This window comes from Staurois parvus, unplaced genomic scaffold, assembly GCF_062004578.1.
Source record: "Staurois parvus isolate SC_StPar_1 unplaced genomic scaffold, SC_StPar_1.0 ptg000818l, whole genome shotgun sequence".
In the NCBI taxonomy this organism is placed as follows: domain Eukaryota; kingdom Metazoa; phylum Chordata; class Amphibia; order Anura; family Ranidae; genus Staurois; species Staurois parvus.
In genome coordinates, this window is record NW_028318614.1 from 11160285 (window position 1) to 11180000 (window position 19716).

Here is a 19716-nt window from a genome sequence, read left to right on the forward strand (position 1 = left end):
GCCGCACGAACACCTCTTTCCCCGCATTTCTCTCAGGTAGGGCAGCTCATTGAAATGAATGAGCGGCCCTATATGCAGCACACATTCGCACAATGTGAACCAAGGCAAAGTACCTAGGCAGGTTAGTTTTTTTATTCCCATGGAACCTGAAACAGAGGAATATGACTGGTCTTTTTGAATCACAGCTCCAGTTTGGTTCTCATTTTCTAGTTCAGCATTTACAACCTTTTTTTCAGTTGCAGGGCCCTTCAAAGGTATGGAAAGTCTCAAATCAACCCATCCTAAAATTTAAAAAATGGGAAACTTGAGTTTGGGATGATGCACATAACTACCTTGAATAAATTAACTTTACATCAGAGGTTCCCCCCATCATATCAGAGTCCCATTTTATCTCCGCGTCCTCCCTACACATCAGAGTTCCCCCATTCACATCGGAATCTTCTCATCTCATCTCATCAAAGTTTCCCCAGTACATGAAAGACACCCATCACATAACAATCCCTCCCATCACATAAGCCTTTCATTCATCTCTAATCCAGGTCAAACTTGTCTCATGTTCATGGCACCCCAGGAGGAACCCAAATGCCACAGAACCCTGATTGAAAAGCACCATTCTAGTTTTCTTAAATAGGTTCCCAAACAATTTTATAAAATATATGCTATAGGGCATTTTGTAAATATATTATTAAATAAATTAAACATAGTGAACGTACCTAATGCAGTCAATGGAAGGACTAGCCAATATATAAATAAAATGGCTTGCATGCGATTGTTATGAATGACACATTCAGATTTAATTCCTCCATTTTAATAAACATTACAAACATTCACCAACATTCAATGCAGAAAGCCAAAAGGTGCAAATACACTACATGTAGGTTGACTGAAGACAGACATTAAAATCACTAAACTTTAAAACAACACATTAAAGCTGGACTGAGTGCTGGAGAATGTTTGCAAGTTGTTCCCTTCATTTTTAGTGGCTGAACACATTGGGAGTGAAGGTAGCAACTGGTGGGGCTAGCATTAAAGTGTATGTTACCCTAATTTTTTTTTTCTATATGCATTCACATATGCATATTTTATAAATCATTGTCTCTCTCATGTAAGCCTTCCATCCGAAGTACCTGGTTGATCCTGTGATTCACTTTTCTTCCCTGTTCTAAACTGACCACAAAGCAAGATCTTTTCTTGTGTGGTCAGTTTTCAGAGGTACAGGACACTTCAGGCACACTGCATGCCTGTATTGGGTAGTTTGTTCAGCTACCACATGACCAATCACAGCCTGCTGTTGACACACACCCCTTCCAACCACAACCTGCCTCTTGAACACGCCCCCTGCTCAAACATAGCCTGCATTCTGCTCAGGCTGAATGGACTGTGGAATACAGGCACACTGCATGTCTGTACAGTGTCCTGTAACCCCACCCCCCACTATCAGGAAAAAGAGATGCATGGTCACAAGACAGAACTTTTTGAACCTTGTAAAAAAAAGAAGGAAAGAAAGATTTCTTCTGAAACTAAGCAAAAGCAGTTTTAGTACCTCCATAGTTAGAACTGTAATATAAAGTAACTATATACAAGAGGTGTTTGAGTCAAACCAGGACTTTTAATTTTGTAGGTTTAAAAAGGAATGCTAGCGTGGCGGTACTACACTCAGTAGTAAGTGGCAAGTGTGTCCTATTACTAATAGGCAGCTTACATATTGCGGGCCAGTCTAGAGACTGTTAATCAAGATGGCAGACAACAGTGTTAGAGCGTGCATGGAATGAGTAGTGATGGAGTTTCTTGTGAACAAAGGCGTAAAACCCGCGGATATCTATAGAAGACTTCCAGCACAGTACTATGATGGAACGCTCAGCCGCAGTAAGACATTTGAATGGTGTAAATGTTTCAAAGATGGCTGTATGTCTGTCAGTGATGATCCCGGCTGTGGTGGTTCCCAGCCCACAGCAGTCATTCCTGTGAACATTCAGCATGTGGAACTCCTGATCCTGGATAACTGAACACATAACCTGTTGTGAAAGAAGAAACAAATCTTTCTGTGGAAACGGTGAATACAATGATGACAAAGTGAAGCAGGCTGTCCTAGGATGGTTCAGATGTACGGACACATTTTTCTATGCTTTCCAGTCATTAGTTGAACTCTGGGACAAGTGTATAAATGTAGCAGGGGAGTATGTCAAAAAATAAATGCAGTTTCCACTACTTAAAATTTGTTCTTTCATTATATAAACTCAAAAATCCCGATTTGACTTGAACGCCCCTCATATTACCTATCTTTATCTCCTTTGTGTTACACATACACATATAATACATGACTAAGGATTCCAAGAGCACAGTGGGTTGATTTAAGGCTAATCTTCCTTAAAATAGCCATACACATAGACTGGGTACAAAAGAAATTAGAAGATTCCTCCACACATGCTAACAGTACATTCATACAGATATTCTGATGCGGGTTAATGTATCTGATTGGATGCTGGCACTGTTTGGCCAGCAGTTTTGAAAATTGACTTTAGCTGATCTGCGTATTCCCCATTAGGACCACCTTAGAATGAATTTTGTCCAATGGCCTGAATCAGCCAAATTCAAAGCATGTATGACTATACCATATCATAGCTTTGATAAGGGGTGCGCCACTGCTGAGATGACTCACTGAGTTTTGCCAATGGGCTACTTTCAACACTATTGACACAATACTTTGTTGTCTGTTATAAGGAGACGAAAGTTCTGCCTGCTGACTAGATAGTAGGCTGCACACTATCAACATGCAATATTTCAAGTTCATCTGACTAGAAAAAAGATAAATATTTTAAAGAATTCTATCGTTTTAGTCTTGGACATATATGAAAGGATGTTGTGCTATGCTTGCTTCCTTTCAAAGAAATAGATTTGAGAGATGATGAAATAAAGAGCAGATGGTAATGTCTAAGAATCTTTGCTGCCTGTGGTCCTTCAGAGGTATTAAGGTCAGCCTTTAGACACAAATAACAGTAAACGGTATGCAGCGCTAAAAGGGGTAATAAATTACATATATAATCCTGAGTGCAATGATAAACCCAGAGTCAGTATAACCTGATTCATAGAAACCCATCCATAAGAACAGTCCTCATTAAGAGTATATAGTGATCAGGGTAGAATAACAGTATCACAGTAGCGTATGGTGCATTCCAATTCCAATTGAACTTGTGGAAAAATCCGGTATAATTATGCGCTTACCACAGCAACATCCAAACTGAGTGTTGTATGTATATTGATGAACATCAAGGTCTGGTCCGCAGAATGGGGCAGCATACAGTGACCATGACAAACCCTCGGGAATGACTGAATCCTCAAGCGAAATCCTCAGACAAGGGACACCTCAGGTTACACCAATAGGTCCAACGAAGTCCACTCATGTTGCTTTCTTCATGCTTCCAAGAGTCTCAAAAGTCTATGACAAAGCTTGTTCCTTGAGCTTTGTCATAGACTTTTGAGACTCTTGGAAGCATGAAGAAAGCAACATGAGTGGACATCGTTGGACCTATTGGTGTAACCTGAGGTGTCCCTTGTCTGAGGATTTCACTTGAGGATTCAGTCATTCCAGAGGGTTTGTCATAGTCACCGTATATCTGCCCCATTCTGCGGACCTGACCTTGATGTCCATCAATATACAGTTGTGTCCAAAATTATTCAACCCCCACTGAAATTGAGTGTTTTGGCCAGTTTGACATTGCTTTTGATCATTCAGTCATCTTGCTTACATTTACATTAAAGAGGCACTTGTAGGTCAGACAAATATAACATAACAGTTATAATGAAATAACCACAAATGTCTTTTCTGTGCTCACAGCATTATCAGTTTTATTCAACCCCCAAGTGACATTCAATCTTAGTACTTAGTACAGCATCCTTTTACAGTTATAACAGCTTTTAAACGTGAAGCATAGCTTGACACAAGTGTCTTGCAGCGATCTACGGGTATCTTCGCCCATTCTTCATGGGCAAAGGCCTCCAGTTCAGTCACATTCTTAGGCTTGCGCACTGCAACTGCTTTCTTTAAGTCCCACCAGAGGTTCTCAATCGGATTTAAGTCTGGTGACTGCGATGGCCACTCCAAAATGTTCCAGCCTTTCCTCTGCAACCATGCTCTAGTGGACTTGGAGGTATGCTTGGGATCATTGTCCTGTTGAAAGGTCCAACGTCTCCCAAGCCTCAGGTGTGTGACGGACTGCATCACGTTTCCATCCAATATCTCCTGGTACTGAAGAGAATTCATGGTACCTTGCACACGCTGAAGCTTCCCTGTACCTGCAGAAGCAAAACAGCCCCAAAGCATGATTGACCCTCCACCATGCTTCACAGTAGGCAAGGTGTTCTTTTCATCATAGGCCTTGTTCTTCCTCCTCCAAACATAGCGTTGATCCATGGGCCCAAACAGTTCTAATTTTGTTTCATCAGTCCACAGAACACTATCCCACAACTTTTGTGGTTTGTCCACATGGCTTTTGGCATACTGCAGTCGACTCTTCTTATTCTTTGGAGACAGCAAGGGGGTACGCCTGGGAGTTCTGGCACGGAGGCCTTCATTACGCAGTGTGCGTCTTATTGTCTGGGCTGAAACTTCTGTACCCACATCTGACAAATCTTTTCTCAGTTCCTCAGCAGTCACACGGGGACTTCTCTCCACTCTACGCTTCAGGTAGCGCACAGCAGTCGAAGTCAGCATCTTCTTTCTGCCACGACCAGGTAGCGTTTCAACAGTGCCCTTTGCCTTGAATTTGCGAATGATGCTTCCTAAGGTGTCTCTTGGTATGTTTAACATCTTTGCAATCTTCTTATAGCCATTGCCCTTCCTGTGAAGAGAAATCACCTCTTCTCTTGTCTTCCTGGACCATTCTCTTGCCTTCACCATGTTTGTAACCACACCAGTAAATGTCTAGAAGGAGCTGAGTATCACAGTCATTTTAAAGCTGCCTAATTGGTGCTTATTATGCTTGATTGCTGCTCGGTGACATCCACAGGTGTTTTCAATACCTGATGGAAAGCACCTGTATGAACCTCTGTTCTTCAGAGTGGTAGTCTTTAAGGGGTTGAATAATTGTGGCAATGAAGAAACCACATAAGAACCATTTACTACTGTATTACATAAACAATTGATGTCATTTTAGTTGCATTTGGGTAGTTACAACGTCCTTGTAGGATTTGATTCTGAATACAATTCCAAATGTACACTATAGTCCCTAAACCCCTTTACAGCATTGGGGGTTGAATAATTTTGGACACAACTGTACATACAACGCTCAGTTTGTATGTTGCTGTGGTAAGCGCATAATTATACCGGATTTTCCCATTGAACCGGAAGTTCAATGGGAATTAGAATGCACCATACGCTACTGTGATACTGTTATTCTACTCTGATCACTATATACTCTTAATGAGGACTGTTCCTATGGATGGGTTTCTATGAATCAGGTTATACTGACTCTGGGTTTATCATTGCACTCAGGATTATATATGTAATTTATTACCCCTTTTAGCGCTGCATACCATTTACTGTTATGAGGTTTCTAGGTGTTGAGGATTACCTTGTATGCTAGCTGCCCATTTATTATTGCACTCACTTACCACATTCTGTTTTTATTTAGACACAAATACGTATGTATACATTATATGATTCTCCATGAAACTTAAAGGATGATGTTTGCATATGAGTCAGGTGCAGTCATGGTGTGGAAGCTGCCGTATTGTATATTTTTCTAAACATGTTTGGTGAATCAGTGGTACGGGAACTTAGCTTCTATAGGGTAAAACTGTATAATGTATTGAATTTAAAAGAAACCTGTTAAAAAATATACATTTTTGATCTCCTTTTGAAAATGTCAGATATTTGGATGTCATGTTGATCCTCTTCTATGCAGCCTACAGTGAGTGATCAGGCAGCTTTACAACCACCCTTAACTTCTTACATAAAAGCCCTGAGGCTGCAAATAAAATATAAAACAAGCTCATGGCTGCATCCGTCAACTTGTTTTAATCCCTTCGATGCCATGACATCAGGTACCTGTCATTGGCAGTAAAGGGGTTAAATTGACTTAGTGTTGTTGGACTCACTGCCTCTGCTGGAAGTCTGTTTTAAGCTTCCACTACTCTTTAGGCAAAATAATACTTTCTAACATTACTCTTGAACTTTTCTCCTACTTTGAGGTCATGTCCCAGTGTTTTTGTTCCCAAACTGAACATACTGCCCTTGTGAACCTTATTCCCACCCTTAACCCCTTCTTGCCTGCCCCAGCATCCTTTTAACTGAACTATTACACCCAGAGTGTGGGCAGGTCTGCCAAATCATGTGAACGTTGTAATTGGCTGTCACAGTGGTCACATGATCAAGAGCCAGTTCAACAGGTTGCCAATCATTAGTATAGACTGAGAGCTGTCTTTGACAGCTTGGATCCTGTTTGGGAGCGGGCAGTAAGTGCGCTCTCTGCACAGAAACATATGTTCAAAGTTCTGAATTTAGAAAGTTTTTCCAGGGATGTCATAGAAAAGGAGGCGGGGAGCTAAAGTTACACCTGCAGCGCTGAGTGAGGAGAGTTCTGAGAGCTGATTGGAGGGAAAGGAAATACCCCCCCCTCCACACAGCTCACAGGAACAGAGCTGTCAATCTGCTGGAGGTCCCTCCCCTGTCACCATTTTTCTCTTGGTGTCAGGTAGACTTGTCAGAAGTGATTCATGCTTATAGCAGAGGAAGGGAACAGCAGACACAAATGACACTTAGTGCTCTTAATTGAGACAAGTACACACTATGGAGGGATATGCTTTTCTCATATTTCATGTCTGAGGTTTACAACCACTTTAAAGCCCATATGTGTTACATGGGGTGACAAGGGGTTAATGTATTTAAAGTTTTAAATAACTGTCCCCACATTAATTGTTTCCTCAAGACTGAACATATTGAGTTCCCCAAGTCACTCATAATTAGGGATGAGCTCATGTGTGTTGGGATCTTAGTCTGAACCCACCTAAGCTAGCCCACCATGAAGCTGTCATCTGTATTGGGTCAATCATAAGCAGCTGAGGCATTCATTGTCCCGCAGTCGCACATATACACACCCCTTATATACTGAATGTGTGGCTTTTTAGGAGGGAATCCCTCGGCCACTTATGATTGCCTTGGTATAGTGATAGCTATCTGGCAGGATCTCTCAGGTGGGTTCAAACTAGGATTCCATCATGAATCAGCTCATCCCTACTGCTAATTCATTTTACCCCTCAGAATTTGCACCATTTTTGTTGCCCATTCCTGGACGCATTCTATTTAATCAATGTCTTTGTGAGTGAGGTCTCCTGAACTAGACACAGAATTTGAAATGATTTTTTCTAATTTTACCTCTTAATAGTGGAATAAAAAAAACCTGGCCACACACTGCTTGAATTTCAACCAATTCCTGCTGGCTCATCCAAAATTCGAGCAATGTATGGCCTCACCACCACAGCTCCATTCAAAAAAAGTTGATTACTCAATAGACTTTTGTCAAAGAAGCTTGTTGGAAAAGTGTTGGCAGAAGAGCAATTGCATTCAATGAGATGCAGGTACTGTTTGGGTATTCTGACAGTCTGACAGGTCAGATTCAACCATCTTGACAGCCTGAACTAAATACATTTATTTTTTTGTATGGCTATCTTAATTCCTTCCTCTTGCTGTTGATTCCTCTAGTGATGTACTCCAGAATTATATTTGTTCTGCCAGCTGCCTTGCCGCACTGCATCTATAATAAGAACCCCAGATCTTTTACTTCTGTATTTCTGGCTAACACTAAACCCCCAATATTGTACTCTGTGAGAGGATTCACTTTTCATGTTACCTTCCTTTAACCATAGATTTCTGGGAGGTTAAAGTTCAAATAAAAATTACAACCTGAAGCAGCCTAATACAGGGTTTTTCCACTATCATAATTGGACAGCTTGTGTTAGGAAATCCCTGGTCCTTATTTATTTACTAAAGAGATACAGTGGGGCAAAAACGTATTTAGTCAGCCACCAATTGTGCAAGTTCTCCCACTTAAAAAGATGAGAGAGGCCTGTAATTGGCATCATAGGTCGACCTCAACTATGAGAGATAAAATGAGAAATAAAATCCAGACAATCACATTGGCTGATTTGGAAAGAATTTATTTGCAAATTATGGTGGAAAATAAGTATTTGGTCACCTACAAACAAGCAAGATTTCTGGCTCTCACAGACCTGTACCTTCTTCATTAAGAGGCTCCTCTGTCCTGCACTCATTACCTGTATCAATGGCACCTGTTTGAACATATAATATGTTAAAAGACACCTGTCCACAACCTCAAACAGTCACACTCCAAACTCCACTATGGTGAAGACCAAAGAGCTGTCGAAGGACACCAGAAACAAAATTGTAGACCTGCACCAGGCTGGGAAGACTGAATCTGCAATAGGCAAGCAGCTTGGTGTGAACAAATCAACTGTGGGAGCAATAATTAGAAAATGGAAGACATACAAGACCACTGATAATCTCCCTCGATCTGGGGCTCCATGCAAGATCTCACCCCGTGGGGTCAAAATGATCACAAGAACGGTGAGCAAAAATCCCAGGACCACACGGGGGGACCTAGTGAATGACCTGCAGAGAGCTGGGACCAAAGTAACAAAGGCTACCATCAGTAACACACTACGCCGCCAGGGACTCAGATCCTGCAGTGCCTGACGTGTCCCCCTGCTTAAGCCAGTACATGTCCGGGCCCCTCTGAACTTTGCTAGAGAGCATTTGGATGATCCAGAAGAGGATTGGGAGAATGTCATATGGTCAGATGAAACCAAAATAGAACTGTTTGGTAGAAACACAACTCGTCGTGTTTGGAGGAGAGAGAATGCTGAGTTGCATCCAAAGAACACCATACCTACTGTGAAGCATGGGGGTGGCAACATCATGCTTTGGGGCTGTTTCTCCGCAAAGGGTCCAGGACAACTGATCCATGTACAGGACAGAATGAATGGGGCCATGTATCGTGAGATTTTGAGTGCAAACCACCTTCCATCAGCAAGGGCATTGAAGATGAAACATGCCTGGGTCTTCCAACATGACAATGATCCCAAACATACCGCCCGGGCAACGAAGGAGTGGCTTCGTAAGAAGCATTTCAAGGTCCTGGAGTGGCCTAGCCAGTCTCCAGATCTCAACTCCATAGAAAACCTTTGGAGGGAGTTGAAAGTCCGTGTTGCCCAGCGACAGCCCCAAAACATCACTGCTCTAGAGGAGATCTGCATGGAGGAATGGGCCAACATACCAGCAACAGTGTGTGCCAACCTTGTGAAGACTTACAGGAAACGTTTGACCTCTGTCATTGCCAACAAAGGATATATAACAAAGTATTGAGATGAACTTTTGATATTGACCAAATACTTATTTTCCACCATAATTTGCAAATACATTCTTTCCAAATCAGCCAATGTGATTGTCTGGATTTTGTTTCTCATTTTGTCTCTCATAGTTGAGGTCTACCTATGATGCCAATTACAGGCCTCTCTCATCTTTTTAAGTGGGAGAACTTGCACAATTGGTGGCTGACTAAATACTTTTTTGCCCCACTGTATATAGGTTCTAATGCGCAAATCTTGCCCTGCTGCATCCTGAACACAAGGTTGGCCACTTGGCATTGGATTCCGTTCAGAAAATGCCCTGCTGCTGACCATAGGAGGTTGGCCACTCGACACGGGTGCCATTCAGAGAATGCTTTGCATTTTCTGAATGAATTCATGATTCTGTTGGATGAGGTGGAGAGGTGGGGCAGTGATGTCACACTTTCCATCTCATCCGATCAGAGAACTCCCTGCATTCATTCAGAAAATGCAAAGCATTCGCTGAATGGCACCCATGTCCAACCTCCTATGGTCAGCAGCAGGGCAGTCACTTGGTGTGGGACCCTAAAGCAAGTGGAGATCCCTGGAGTAGTGGTGTCTAATTCAGTGATTTCCAGTTTCCAGGAGCATCGGCCAGGTATGGTATATGCATAGTTACATTGGTCCAAACTGGACCACTGTAACTATGTATAAAATATCCATACCTGAAACTCTTCTTTGGGAAGTATGTAGAGGCAAAACATTTTTTCAGTTTTGGATGCAGTGTAGAAAGATTGACTTGTTGTCAAGTTTTTTTTTCTGTCCCAACTGAAGAAGTTCACCTCTCTGTTTGGCCTGATGACCATTGTCTGTGAAACAGAAATGAAAGTATAACCAAAAGTAAAACTTTATTTTTCTATTTTGGATAGAGTAAGGATGGGTTATAACCCCTGTCTTTTTTTTTTTTTTTTTGCTATCAGGGGAGTTGATTTACTAAAGGCAAATAAACTGTGCACTTTGCAAGTGCAGTTGCTCCAGAGCTTAGCAAATGAGGGGAAGTACTGCTTACTGCCATCATCCAATCATGCGCAAGCAAAAATTGTAGTTTTTTTAATTTTCCTTGCATGTTTTTGGGTATTCTTTGCAAAGTAAAGCTTCACCTCATTTACTAAGCTCCAGAGCAACTGCACTTTTAAAGTGCGCCGTCTGTTTGCCTTTAATAAATCAACATGTGTCTCATTGAGTAGATATCTCTTCACTTCCTGTCCCATAGTCAAACGAGCAAGTGAAAGGAAATCCCTCCAAAGTGAGGGAATTCCTGGTTGTCACCAGAACTAGTGTCCCCATTGGATGATTTCCCCCTATTCCTGTTCTTGTGACAACCCAAACTTTTGGATTTTCTTTAATTTTCACTCCTGGTGATAATAGTCACCAGGATAAATAGAGAGGGTGAATCTCCTTAATGGGGACACAGACAACAAAAAAGAAGACTAATCTAATCCCTCTCCTCTCTATCCAAAGCTTAAAAAAAAACAGTTTGGGGAATCCCAAATTTAGAGTTGTCACCACAGCAAAGGTGAGAATGAATCATCCATTGGGGACAAATATTCTGGTAACAGCTCTCTAAGATGGTAACTTCTCTCACTTTACTATTTCCTCTTGTTTTTTGAGTTTCCAGGACGGGTAGCAGAGGGAAATCTCCCCAACAGGAGACACAGCAAAAAATAGTCTGGCATTTTCTTTTAGCTCTGCTGACAACTATGTAAAACAAGTGCCTGCTTGATTAGTTACACATTAAATCAATAGCGTAGGAAGGTCATCTTATTACACAGGTTTGGTAAATCTAAAGGAGATTGTACAATCAGATTGTAATGCTTATACATACACTTTAAGGGAATTTTTGCTGCCACTTGTAACTCGTGTATATTAATTCTACACTGGTATAGAGCTTTAAATAAACATATCCAGATGCATAAACTGCCTGCTTAGTGTAATAACAGGAAAGATCAATAAAAATATAGACAGTGTTCAACTTGTTATAATATAATATGCAAGCACACTGTGAGGTTGGGCAGTTGAATATCCATAAAACCTTGTGTTCACCATTTTATTGGCTAGCCATATGTCCCTCATTGGAAAGAATGGAGCCCTTACCTATTGTCTCTCTTTCTCATCTGTATTGAGTGATGCTTTCTTGTTTTTCAGGGGGTGGTCTACCTATTGTAGATGTACAATACAGTCTGCATAGAGCCTGGGGGAAATCTGCATATTTGCGTATCTGCATTTAACTACCATATTTACATAGCAAACACATTACTCAGCTTGTAGCATAAAAAATACAGAATACAGAAGTATAGGATGCGCATACATGGAACACAGGACACCCTCGACTTAAGTGGCACTGTAGCAAGGATGAGGGTAAACAGTTCTTTAACATTATGGCAGACTTACCTCTGTGCTTCCCCTCCTCCAGAATTGAGAGTTTAGTGTTGTCCCTTGCCATTCCATCCACCATCTTCTCCACTTTTTTCAGGTTTGGAGTTTTTCCTTCACCCATTGAGCAGCCAGTGATGACGTATCACCTGTGCATTTGCACCAAAGTTACTTTGCCCAGGCACCAGACTCCGTTCTCTGCATCTTACAAATTCTATGAATGGGCTAAGAATTCCCATTACACTGTGTAAGTGCCACTTCCCTGCCAATCCCATCAGTCTGGTCTTCTCCTGATCCAAAGTTAAACATTTTAGGTTTTTTGGTAGGGTTGTGTGGGATAAGCCATCAACTGAAGCCAATGCCTGCCTAGGCACACCAGTCCTTGTGGCAAATGCCAAGGCCCGCAGACTGCTGACTGTGTCCATATCAGCTACTGATTGTGGAGATAGGTGAGGAGCATCATGCATGAATAGAGATCTTGGAAACACCAATTGGAAAACAATGATCACCTTATTGGTGCATGACATAAAATATATTCAACGTTGTTTGGAGTATTTGGGCTTCTCCTTCTTTGGTAGTTTTAGATATGTTGATCATGCAGACTGAAGTCCATCTCCTAATATGATATTGGTGTTCCTCTACAGGTGTAACAAACACTCCAGAACATTGTTATACTAGGAGACTGATTATAGTTCCCATGACCAACAGCCCTAAGCACAAAACCCTAAAAAAGAGGAAGCCCAAATCCCTCAAATGTGCTGGCTATTTGTAATGTCATACACCAATAAAGTGTTCTTTCGTTGTTCTCCAACCAGCTGCAGTTTCCAAATCATTCTATTTATGACTGGTGCTCCTCACCTATCTCCACAATCTTCACATGATTGAAGGGACACACTTGAGATCCCTCCAAAAGTTGAGCCACCATAAAGCCTACCCACCACGACAAGGTCTAGCGCTACCTCATATGTACATTACAAAGCTCTGTATGAGATACTTGTGGGTGAGTGCAGCCTGGTGCGGCAACAGTTGCAATCAACAGAACTTGTATTGGCTCAAAGATACAAACTGAACAGGGGGAAGGCACACAGCTGGGAACAATTACAGTTCTGTGCAAACTTGTAGATTGGATCAGTGTCTGTCCCTGAGGGTGGAATGTGGCCTGGGCAATCTGAGCCCAATGGGGAGGATTCTGATGGAGGATGGCATGTCCCTATCCTGTTCCTACTTGTTATGAACCTTTCCCTACCGCTGTTCACTCTCCCTGACAGATGGGTGAACTGTCCCTACACTATGAATGTGTCCCTACACTATGAATGTGCGCCAAATCCCGGGAACAGGCACCTAAAAAGGCTTTGCTGACCCAAGATGGCCTCCAAGGTCACCAGTATGCAGCGTAGCCAACTGGAACATTGCCTCAGGGGACCAAGGAAACCATAGAGAAACCAAGCTTCTCTCAACCTCCTCTCCAGCTGCAGTACCACTCTGGCTTGGCTCCACCTATAGTGGAAGACTGGGACTGCATCTGCCTACATACTGGAATGTATTGCTCTCATTCCCATCCCAGATTGAATGTTCCACCATTCATAGGTGGCTGTATCCTGTCAATATGGTGGCCCTTAGAAGCCAACTCTTCAATTCTGTGGGTGAAATCAACATACCCCTACTAGAGTGAGCGTATTCAACATACCCCTACTAGAGTGAGCATATTCAACATACCCCCACTAGAGTGAGCGTATTCAACATACCCCCACTAGAGTGAGCGTATTCAACATACCCCTACCAGAGTGAGCGTATTCAACATACCCCTACTAGAGTGAGCGTATTCAACATACCCCTACTAGAGTGAGCGTATTCAACATACCCCTACTAGAGTGAGTGTATTCAACATACCCCTACTAGAGTGAGTGTATTCAACATACCCCTACTAGAGTGAGTGTATTCAACATACCCCTACTAGAGTGAGCGTATTCAACATACCCCTACTAGAGTGACCGTATTCAACATACCCCTACTAGAGTGAGTGTATTCAACATACCCCTACTAGAGTGAGCGTATTCTGGTATGCTGGTATGACAAATGAATGTTCTAGACTCTAGAGTGTCATTCAGTTCCTCCAATTCTACTGACAAAGATATATAGTATATTATTTTACTTATTACAGGTACTTATATATCGCCGTCAATTTACACAGCGCTTTACATATATATTCTACATTCACATCAGTCCCTAACCCTCAAGGGGCATGCAATCTAAGGTCCCTAACTCACATTCATACATACACATACTAGGGCCAATTTAGACAGGATCCAATTAACCTACCAGCATGTCTTTTGAGAAGTGGGAGGAAACCGGAGTACTCGGAGGAAACCCACGCAGGCACAGGGAGAACATGCAAACTCCAGGCAGGAGGTGCCGTGGCTGGGATTCGAACCAACGACCCTAGTACTGCCAGGCGGAAGTGCTAACTATTTAGTCACTGTACTGCCCATATTATTAAATATTACTCTGTCCTATGTCACTCAGTAGGTCTAGAAGAGCTTACATAACTTGACCATTGATTACATATTAGAATTCCTTTATTACCTAATAAACATTTTATGTAATAAATGCAGAACGTTTCACAATATGCCATCTGCTGGATCTCGTCACTGGATAGATATGCTTAGATCTGTACCTACAGCTATTTTTGAGATTCTTTTCAATAAATGAGTGACAAATACTGAATAATTTAGTACAAAGTGTTCCTATAAACTGATGTCACAGTTACACATTCTAACAAGGCAGATTTGTTTTTCTGCCAGTTTCTGTAGCTGTACAGTCATCAGAATTTCAGCCAGTTCACTACCAGTAGACGTATACAGTTTCTGGTCAGAATAGGAGCTGGGAATCTGCTGCTTTTGTGTTATTACAAGGAACACAGAGGAGCAAACCTTGACCTTTAGTACTTTTTTTTCCAGCTCCTTTGTCTTACACCCTATAGATCAGAGTTATCTCCATTGGTCTTCTATTCCCACAGCATGCAGGGGGGTGGTGGGCCTCAAAAACATGTTAGTAGAAATTAGAAGTAGAAATTAGGAACTACAGTATTTAGAAATATATTTTAAAATTCCTATGGCATCTCCCTGTAGAATTTAGCATGCTAGCGTTCTGTGTGCTCATGCATTTATAGTCAGGAAAGAAAGTATTGATTTAAGAAGTTTTTCAAGCAAAGAATAAATAATGAGCAATCTATTACATATAAAGTAATAATGATAAACAAAGCCATGACAGTAACATAGCCATGTTTAACAACAATGCCATGTGATCAAGATCTTGATAAATAGAAACGTGATTGTCAATACAGCGCTAGTCACATTATTTTGTTTATAAACAAAGCATAAGGGTTTCCTGTTTAGGTAAAGATTAACTAGTTACCATAAAAAAAAATCAGCACAAGAGAAATTACTTACATTTTGGCAGTAAAAATATTTATTGGGGTTACGGTACCTTTAATGAGAAGTGTCTCTTGTGATGGTGGCAGCTGTCCTAATTGAAAATTTCTGCCATCTACCCCCCCCCCCCCAATGTCTGCAGTGGTAATTCCCTTGTGCTGCGGGGGTAATACAGCCACTGGAACTGTTATAGGCACTCAATAGGAGTACCAACTATGCCTGATCTTTCCAGTCCCTCCTCCATTCACAGTTGTACTATTCCATCAATGCAAAGTGGTCAATGACTGGAGGATGGGCGGATGAATGAAAGGTCCGCCTCTTCCATTCATAGAGTGCTTTTCGTTGGTGGAAGTTATAGTAGAGTTTCTATGAATGGATGGACTTTCTAATGCAATGCACCTGTGCTTTATAGTGCACTGCATTCTGGTATGATTGGACCCATGTCCCCCAACGTTTCTATAATTATGGAGTCCTATATGCAAACCAAACATTTTTCTGTCACATTTGTACTAATAGGTTTACTCATGGAAGCATCATTTGCAGTCACTGCAAAGGAGAATGCATGGAACAATGAATGTGTGGCCTGTAGTATTTAAGGTCCATGCACACTTTTCCTAAGGCTTGGTTCACACCTATGCAGGTTGCATTTAAGCTGTTTCTGCATTGCGTTTTACGTTTCTGTACCTGCGTTTTTGATGCGTTTTGGTTTTTTTTTTTTCTTTTTTTTTCTTTTTCTTGTTGCTAGGCAGATTTAGAACAAATCAAAAACGCAGCAAAAACGCACTACATGTTTTTCTGAAGCATTTCCATTGGCCTCTATAGAACAAAGCACGCAACATTTTGCTTTCAAACAAGTCCCTGACCCTCTCCAAAACACGCACTGGGTGAAAACGCACAGATGTGAACATGTCCCATAGGAAATCATGTTAAATGGACTGTACTGCATTTCTGTAAAACGCTGCGGAAAACGCTTAGGTGTGAACCTGGGGTAATGCCGTCCCAATGCACAGACAAAGCAATTTACCTTGCTTCCCATGAATTAAGTTCACACCACTGTGCTGCATTTCTGTGCACCAAAAAGAAGTAGGACATGCGCAGCGTGTTGTGATGTATTACAATGCATCGCAAATTACTTAATAAATATAAATGAAATGTCACTTTGTGACACTTCAGCTGCATTCACACTTCGCCATTTGGAATCAATGTCAGAATCGCAGCAATTCTGCCTACAATTCAAATCATGGAAAAATAAGTGGTGTGAGTTTGGGTGCCATTATTCTTAACAACACCGCAGACACGTTGTGGTTTTGCTGCAATTGTTGCAAAGCAGAATCATGGGATACAATCATGGCAAAATGTGCATTTAGAAATCGTGCTAAGGTCATTTCCCAAAAAGGTGCATGAGCTTCGTTTGCACAACAAATGCACAATGCATTACATGCGGGTTCGCGTGAAGATTGTGCACAAAAAAAATTGCGAACGGGAACAATTGTTCTTGCTATGCGATAAGTAAATGGGGCCTTCATCACAGTTGAAAACAGTAAACAGTGTATGTACCAATTCAACACCCTGGCACTGCTCCCTTCATAGTGCACACCAGCAACCCTGTATAATGCCGCCATTGGTGAGAATGAGCATTTGATATGTATGTATAGCCAAGGGAAGGATCAGAACCCCTTTCAAGTTTTTATTTTTTTGTCAGCATACTAGATTCAGCCTCTGAGCCATTCATGAGCTTGGAACATTTGTTGCCAAAATCAGGATGGGGAGCAGAGGGCAGACATGAAACATCCATTTCTTAATTTCTCCTGTAATCAATGAACCCCAAGCTTCAGCTCTGAGAATTTCCTGGTTCAGAGCTGTCCTATTGAGGGAACACAACAGACTGAGTGCAGTTTATGCTCAGTCTGGTTGAGGGGACTGCAGAGAAATCATTGTAGATCCAAGAAATCCCTGATGCCTCCATAAAGAGAACCTGTCATTCCACATATGCTATCACACAGTGGGCTTCTCAGCAGAAGAAGTGAAAACAATGAGAAAGAAGAAAAGTGTTTAAAAAATTAAATATATTAAAGTAAATAAAAAATCAAGGAATACTTTTTTATTTTTTAATTTTGTTAACCCTTCACCCCTGCATGTACACACATGCATACATATTAGTCATCGCTGCACACACCATAGTGAGAGAAATAATTTTACAGCTGTTGATTATCGTTAACTCTAAATCTGATGAAAGGGAAGGGCTCATTCACACTAATGGTTGAGGGGTGGTAAAACCCAGAGGCTGAGTCAACCCTCCTCCCTCCCAACCACTCCCCCCTTAGCTGTAAAGACAGCGGCTGGGGGTGTATACATACCGCGGCAGTAATTATACCCCCATCACTTTTGACGGGTATAGCGCTCACCAAGACGCACCCATTCAAGAGCAAGGGGCTATTCTGCAACTGCGTGCAATGCAGCACCAACTGAAAAATTTTAATAACTGATGCTTTAAAGCCCGTTAGAGCTCGTTCCCACTTACCTTGGTCTCAGAAGAGCAATCAAAATGCAGATCTCTCTTCAGAGACCAAAGTAAGTGGGAACGAGCTCTAATGGGCTTCAGAGCATCAGTTATGGAAACTTTTTGGTATCATGGTTTGTCACCATTTTAAGCAATTTTAAGGTTTTTTTTTTCACATTCAAGTTTTTATTTGGTTTTTCAGAGAAAAAAATGAAAAAGAAAAAGAAACACCTTGAGATAGAACAGTAATATAATGAAAATATTATAATGTCTTAATATAGGTGTTACAATAGAGTTTATCAAACAGAGAAAATGAGGTAATTCCTAAGAGTCATGAAAGTTAACAGGGTTAATCTGCAATTTTAAGTCTTGACATATTTGGTATCTGTTAACCTGACTCAGCCTCATCTTTTATATTTTACAGAGGGTTTGGAAATTAGATTTTTTTTGTGTGTACAAAAATTAATTTGAATGTATATTTTTACCGAAAACATAGATTTGCACCTGTTTTATGGGTCTTTAGCTTTTAGGCTGCTTTCACACTTGTGCTTTTTATCATGCTAAAAACACAGCAAAAATGCAATCCCTCTATATCTTATGGGACGCTTCTTTTGAAAAGTGCTGCATCTTTGGTGCAGTTTTCAAAACCGCAGCAAAAATGCAGCTGCCTGTTGAAATTAATGGAAAACGTGGCAAAAACGCACCACGGTTGCGTTTTTGGTGCATTATTGGAGTCACATATCCGTGCTTCACAGGTGCATACTGGCAGTCAGGCAACAAGAAAACGCACCAGATCAAAATAACGCATCAAAACGCATTTTTTTTTACTATTATTTTGCTACAGAGCTGTGTGAAAGCAGCCTTTGAAAATATGGGGGTTTTAAGTGCATGTACCTTTCAAAATGTGAAAATATGAGGGTTTTAAGTGCATGTACCTTTCAAAATGTGAAAATATGGGGGTTTTAAGTGCATGTACCTTTCAAAATGTGAAAATATAAGGGTTTTAAGTGCATGTACCTTTCAAAATGTGAAAATATGGGGGTTTTAAGTGCATGTATCTTTCAAAATGTGAAAATAAGGGGGTTTTAAGTGCATGTACCTTTCAAAATGTGAAACTATGGGGGTTTTGAGTGCATGTACCTTTCAAAATGTGAAACTATGGGGGTTTTAAGTGCATGTACCTTTTAAAATGTGAAAATAATGTGGTTTTAAGTGCACGTACCTTTCAAAATGTGAAACTATGGGGGTTTTAAGTGCATGTACCTTTCAAAATGTGAAACTATGGGGGTTTTAAGTGCATGTACCTTTCAAAATGTGAAAATAAGGTGGTTTTAAGTGCATGTACCTTTCAAAATGTGAAACTATGGGGGTTTTAAGTGCATGTACCTTTCAAAATGTGCATTTTAACACGTGAAAAACAGAAAAAAAAAGTCTCTGGCAGCGAAAAGGTTAATACCTACACAAGCAAATGTTTTATGGCAAAAAAAAAAAGTATGTGTTTTTATGACAGTATTTGTGGCCTAACAACGGGGTTCTCTTTTGGGTTGAGGTGTTCAAGGCTTGTCGTAGCTTTTCAATGAGGGGCTGACCCTAATAGAGAGAGAGAGGGAGGAAGATTCCTCGCTGACAGTGAGAGGGGGATGTAACATTCCTGTATAGGAGAAAAAAAAAAGGGTGTGAGGAGGGAAAGAAAGCAGCAGAATGCAGGTCAGGGAGATGAGAGAACACAGGCGGGCTTGGGAGGAAGGAGTCCTTGTAGAGAGATGTGTGGGTACAAGGCGTAGGAGCAGGTGTGACTGACATATACAGGTGTGAAAGAGTCTACAAGAACTAGGAAGGAAGTCAACCAAGAATCCTCCTATAGAACACAGGAGAGTGTGCCCAGACAGAGAGACTAGGAAGGGACAGAGACGCTGAGGGACAGGAGCATTAGGTCAGAGAGGCGTGGTATCGGTATAAAGGCAGGGACAGGTAGGAGCACTTAGGTAATGGCAGGGTGGGGCGTAGAAA

General features: G+C 41.3%; 1 protein-coding gene across 4 annotated transcripts in view; it reads left to right on the plus strand.

Moving 5' to 3' along the window:
- The window catches only part of PKP3 (plakophilin 3), a 154461-nt gene that overhangs the window by 22674 nt on the left and 112071 nt on the right, over positions 1-19716 (plus strand). For 2 of the 4 annotated variants that reach the window (XM_089655057.1, XM_089655058.1), the window contains exon 1: positions 19406-19716. This exon is cut by the window's right edge and continues 422 nt beyond it. The exons of the other annotated variants lie outside the window; for them this stretch is intronic. The gene's annotated coding sequence lies outside the window, so the exon portion shown is untranslated. Of the gene's footprint in view, positions 1-19405 lie in introns of those variants that run through there. 4 annotated transcript variants of the gene reach the window in all.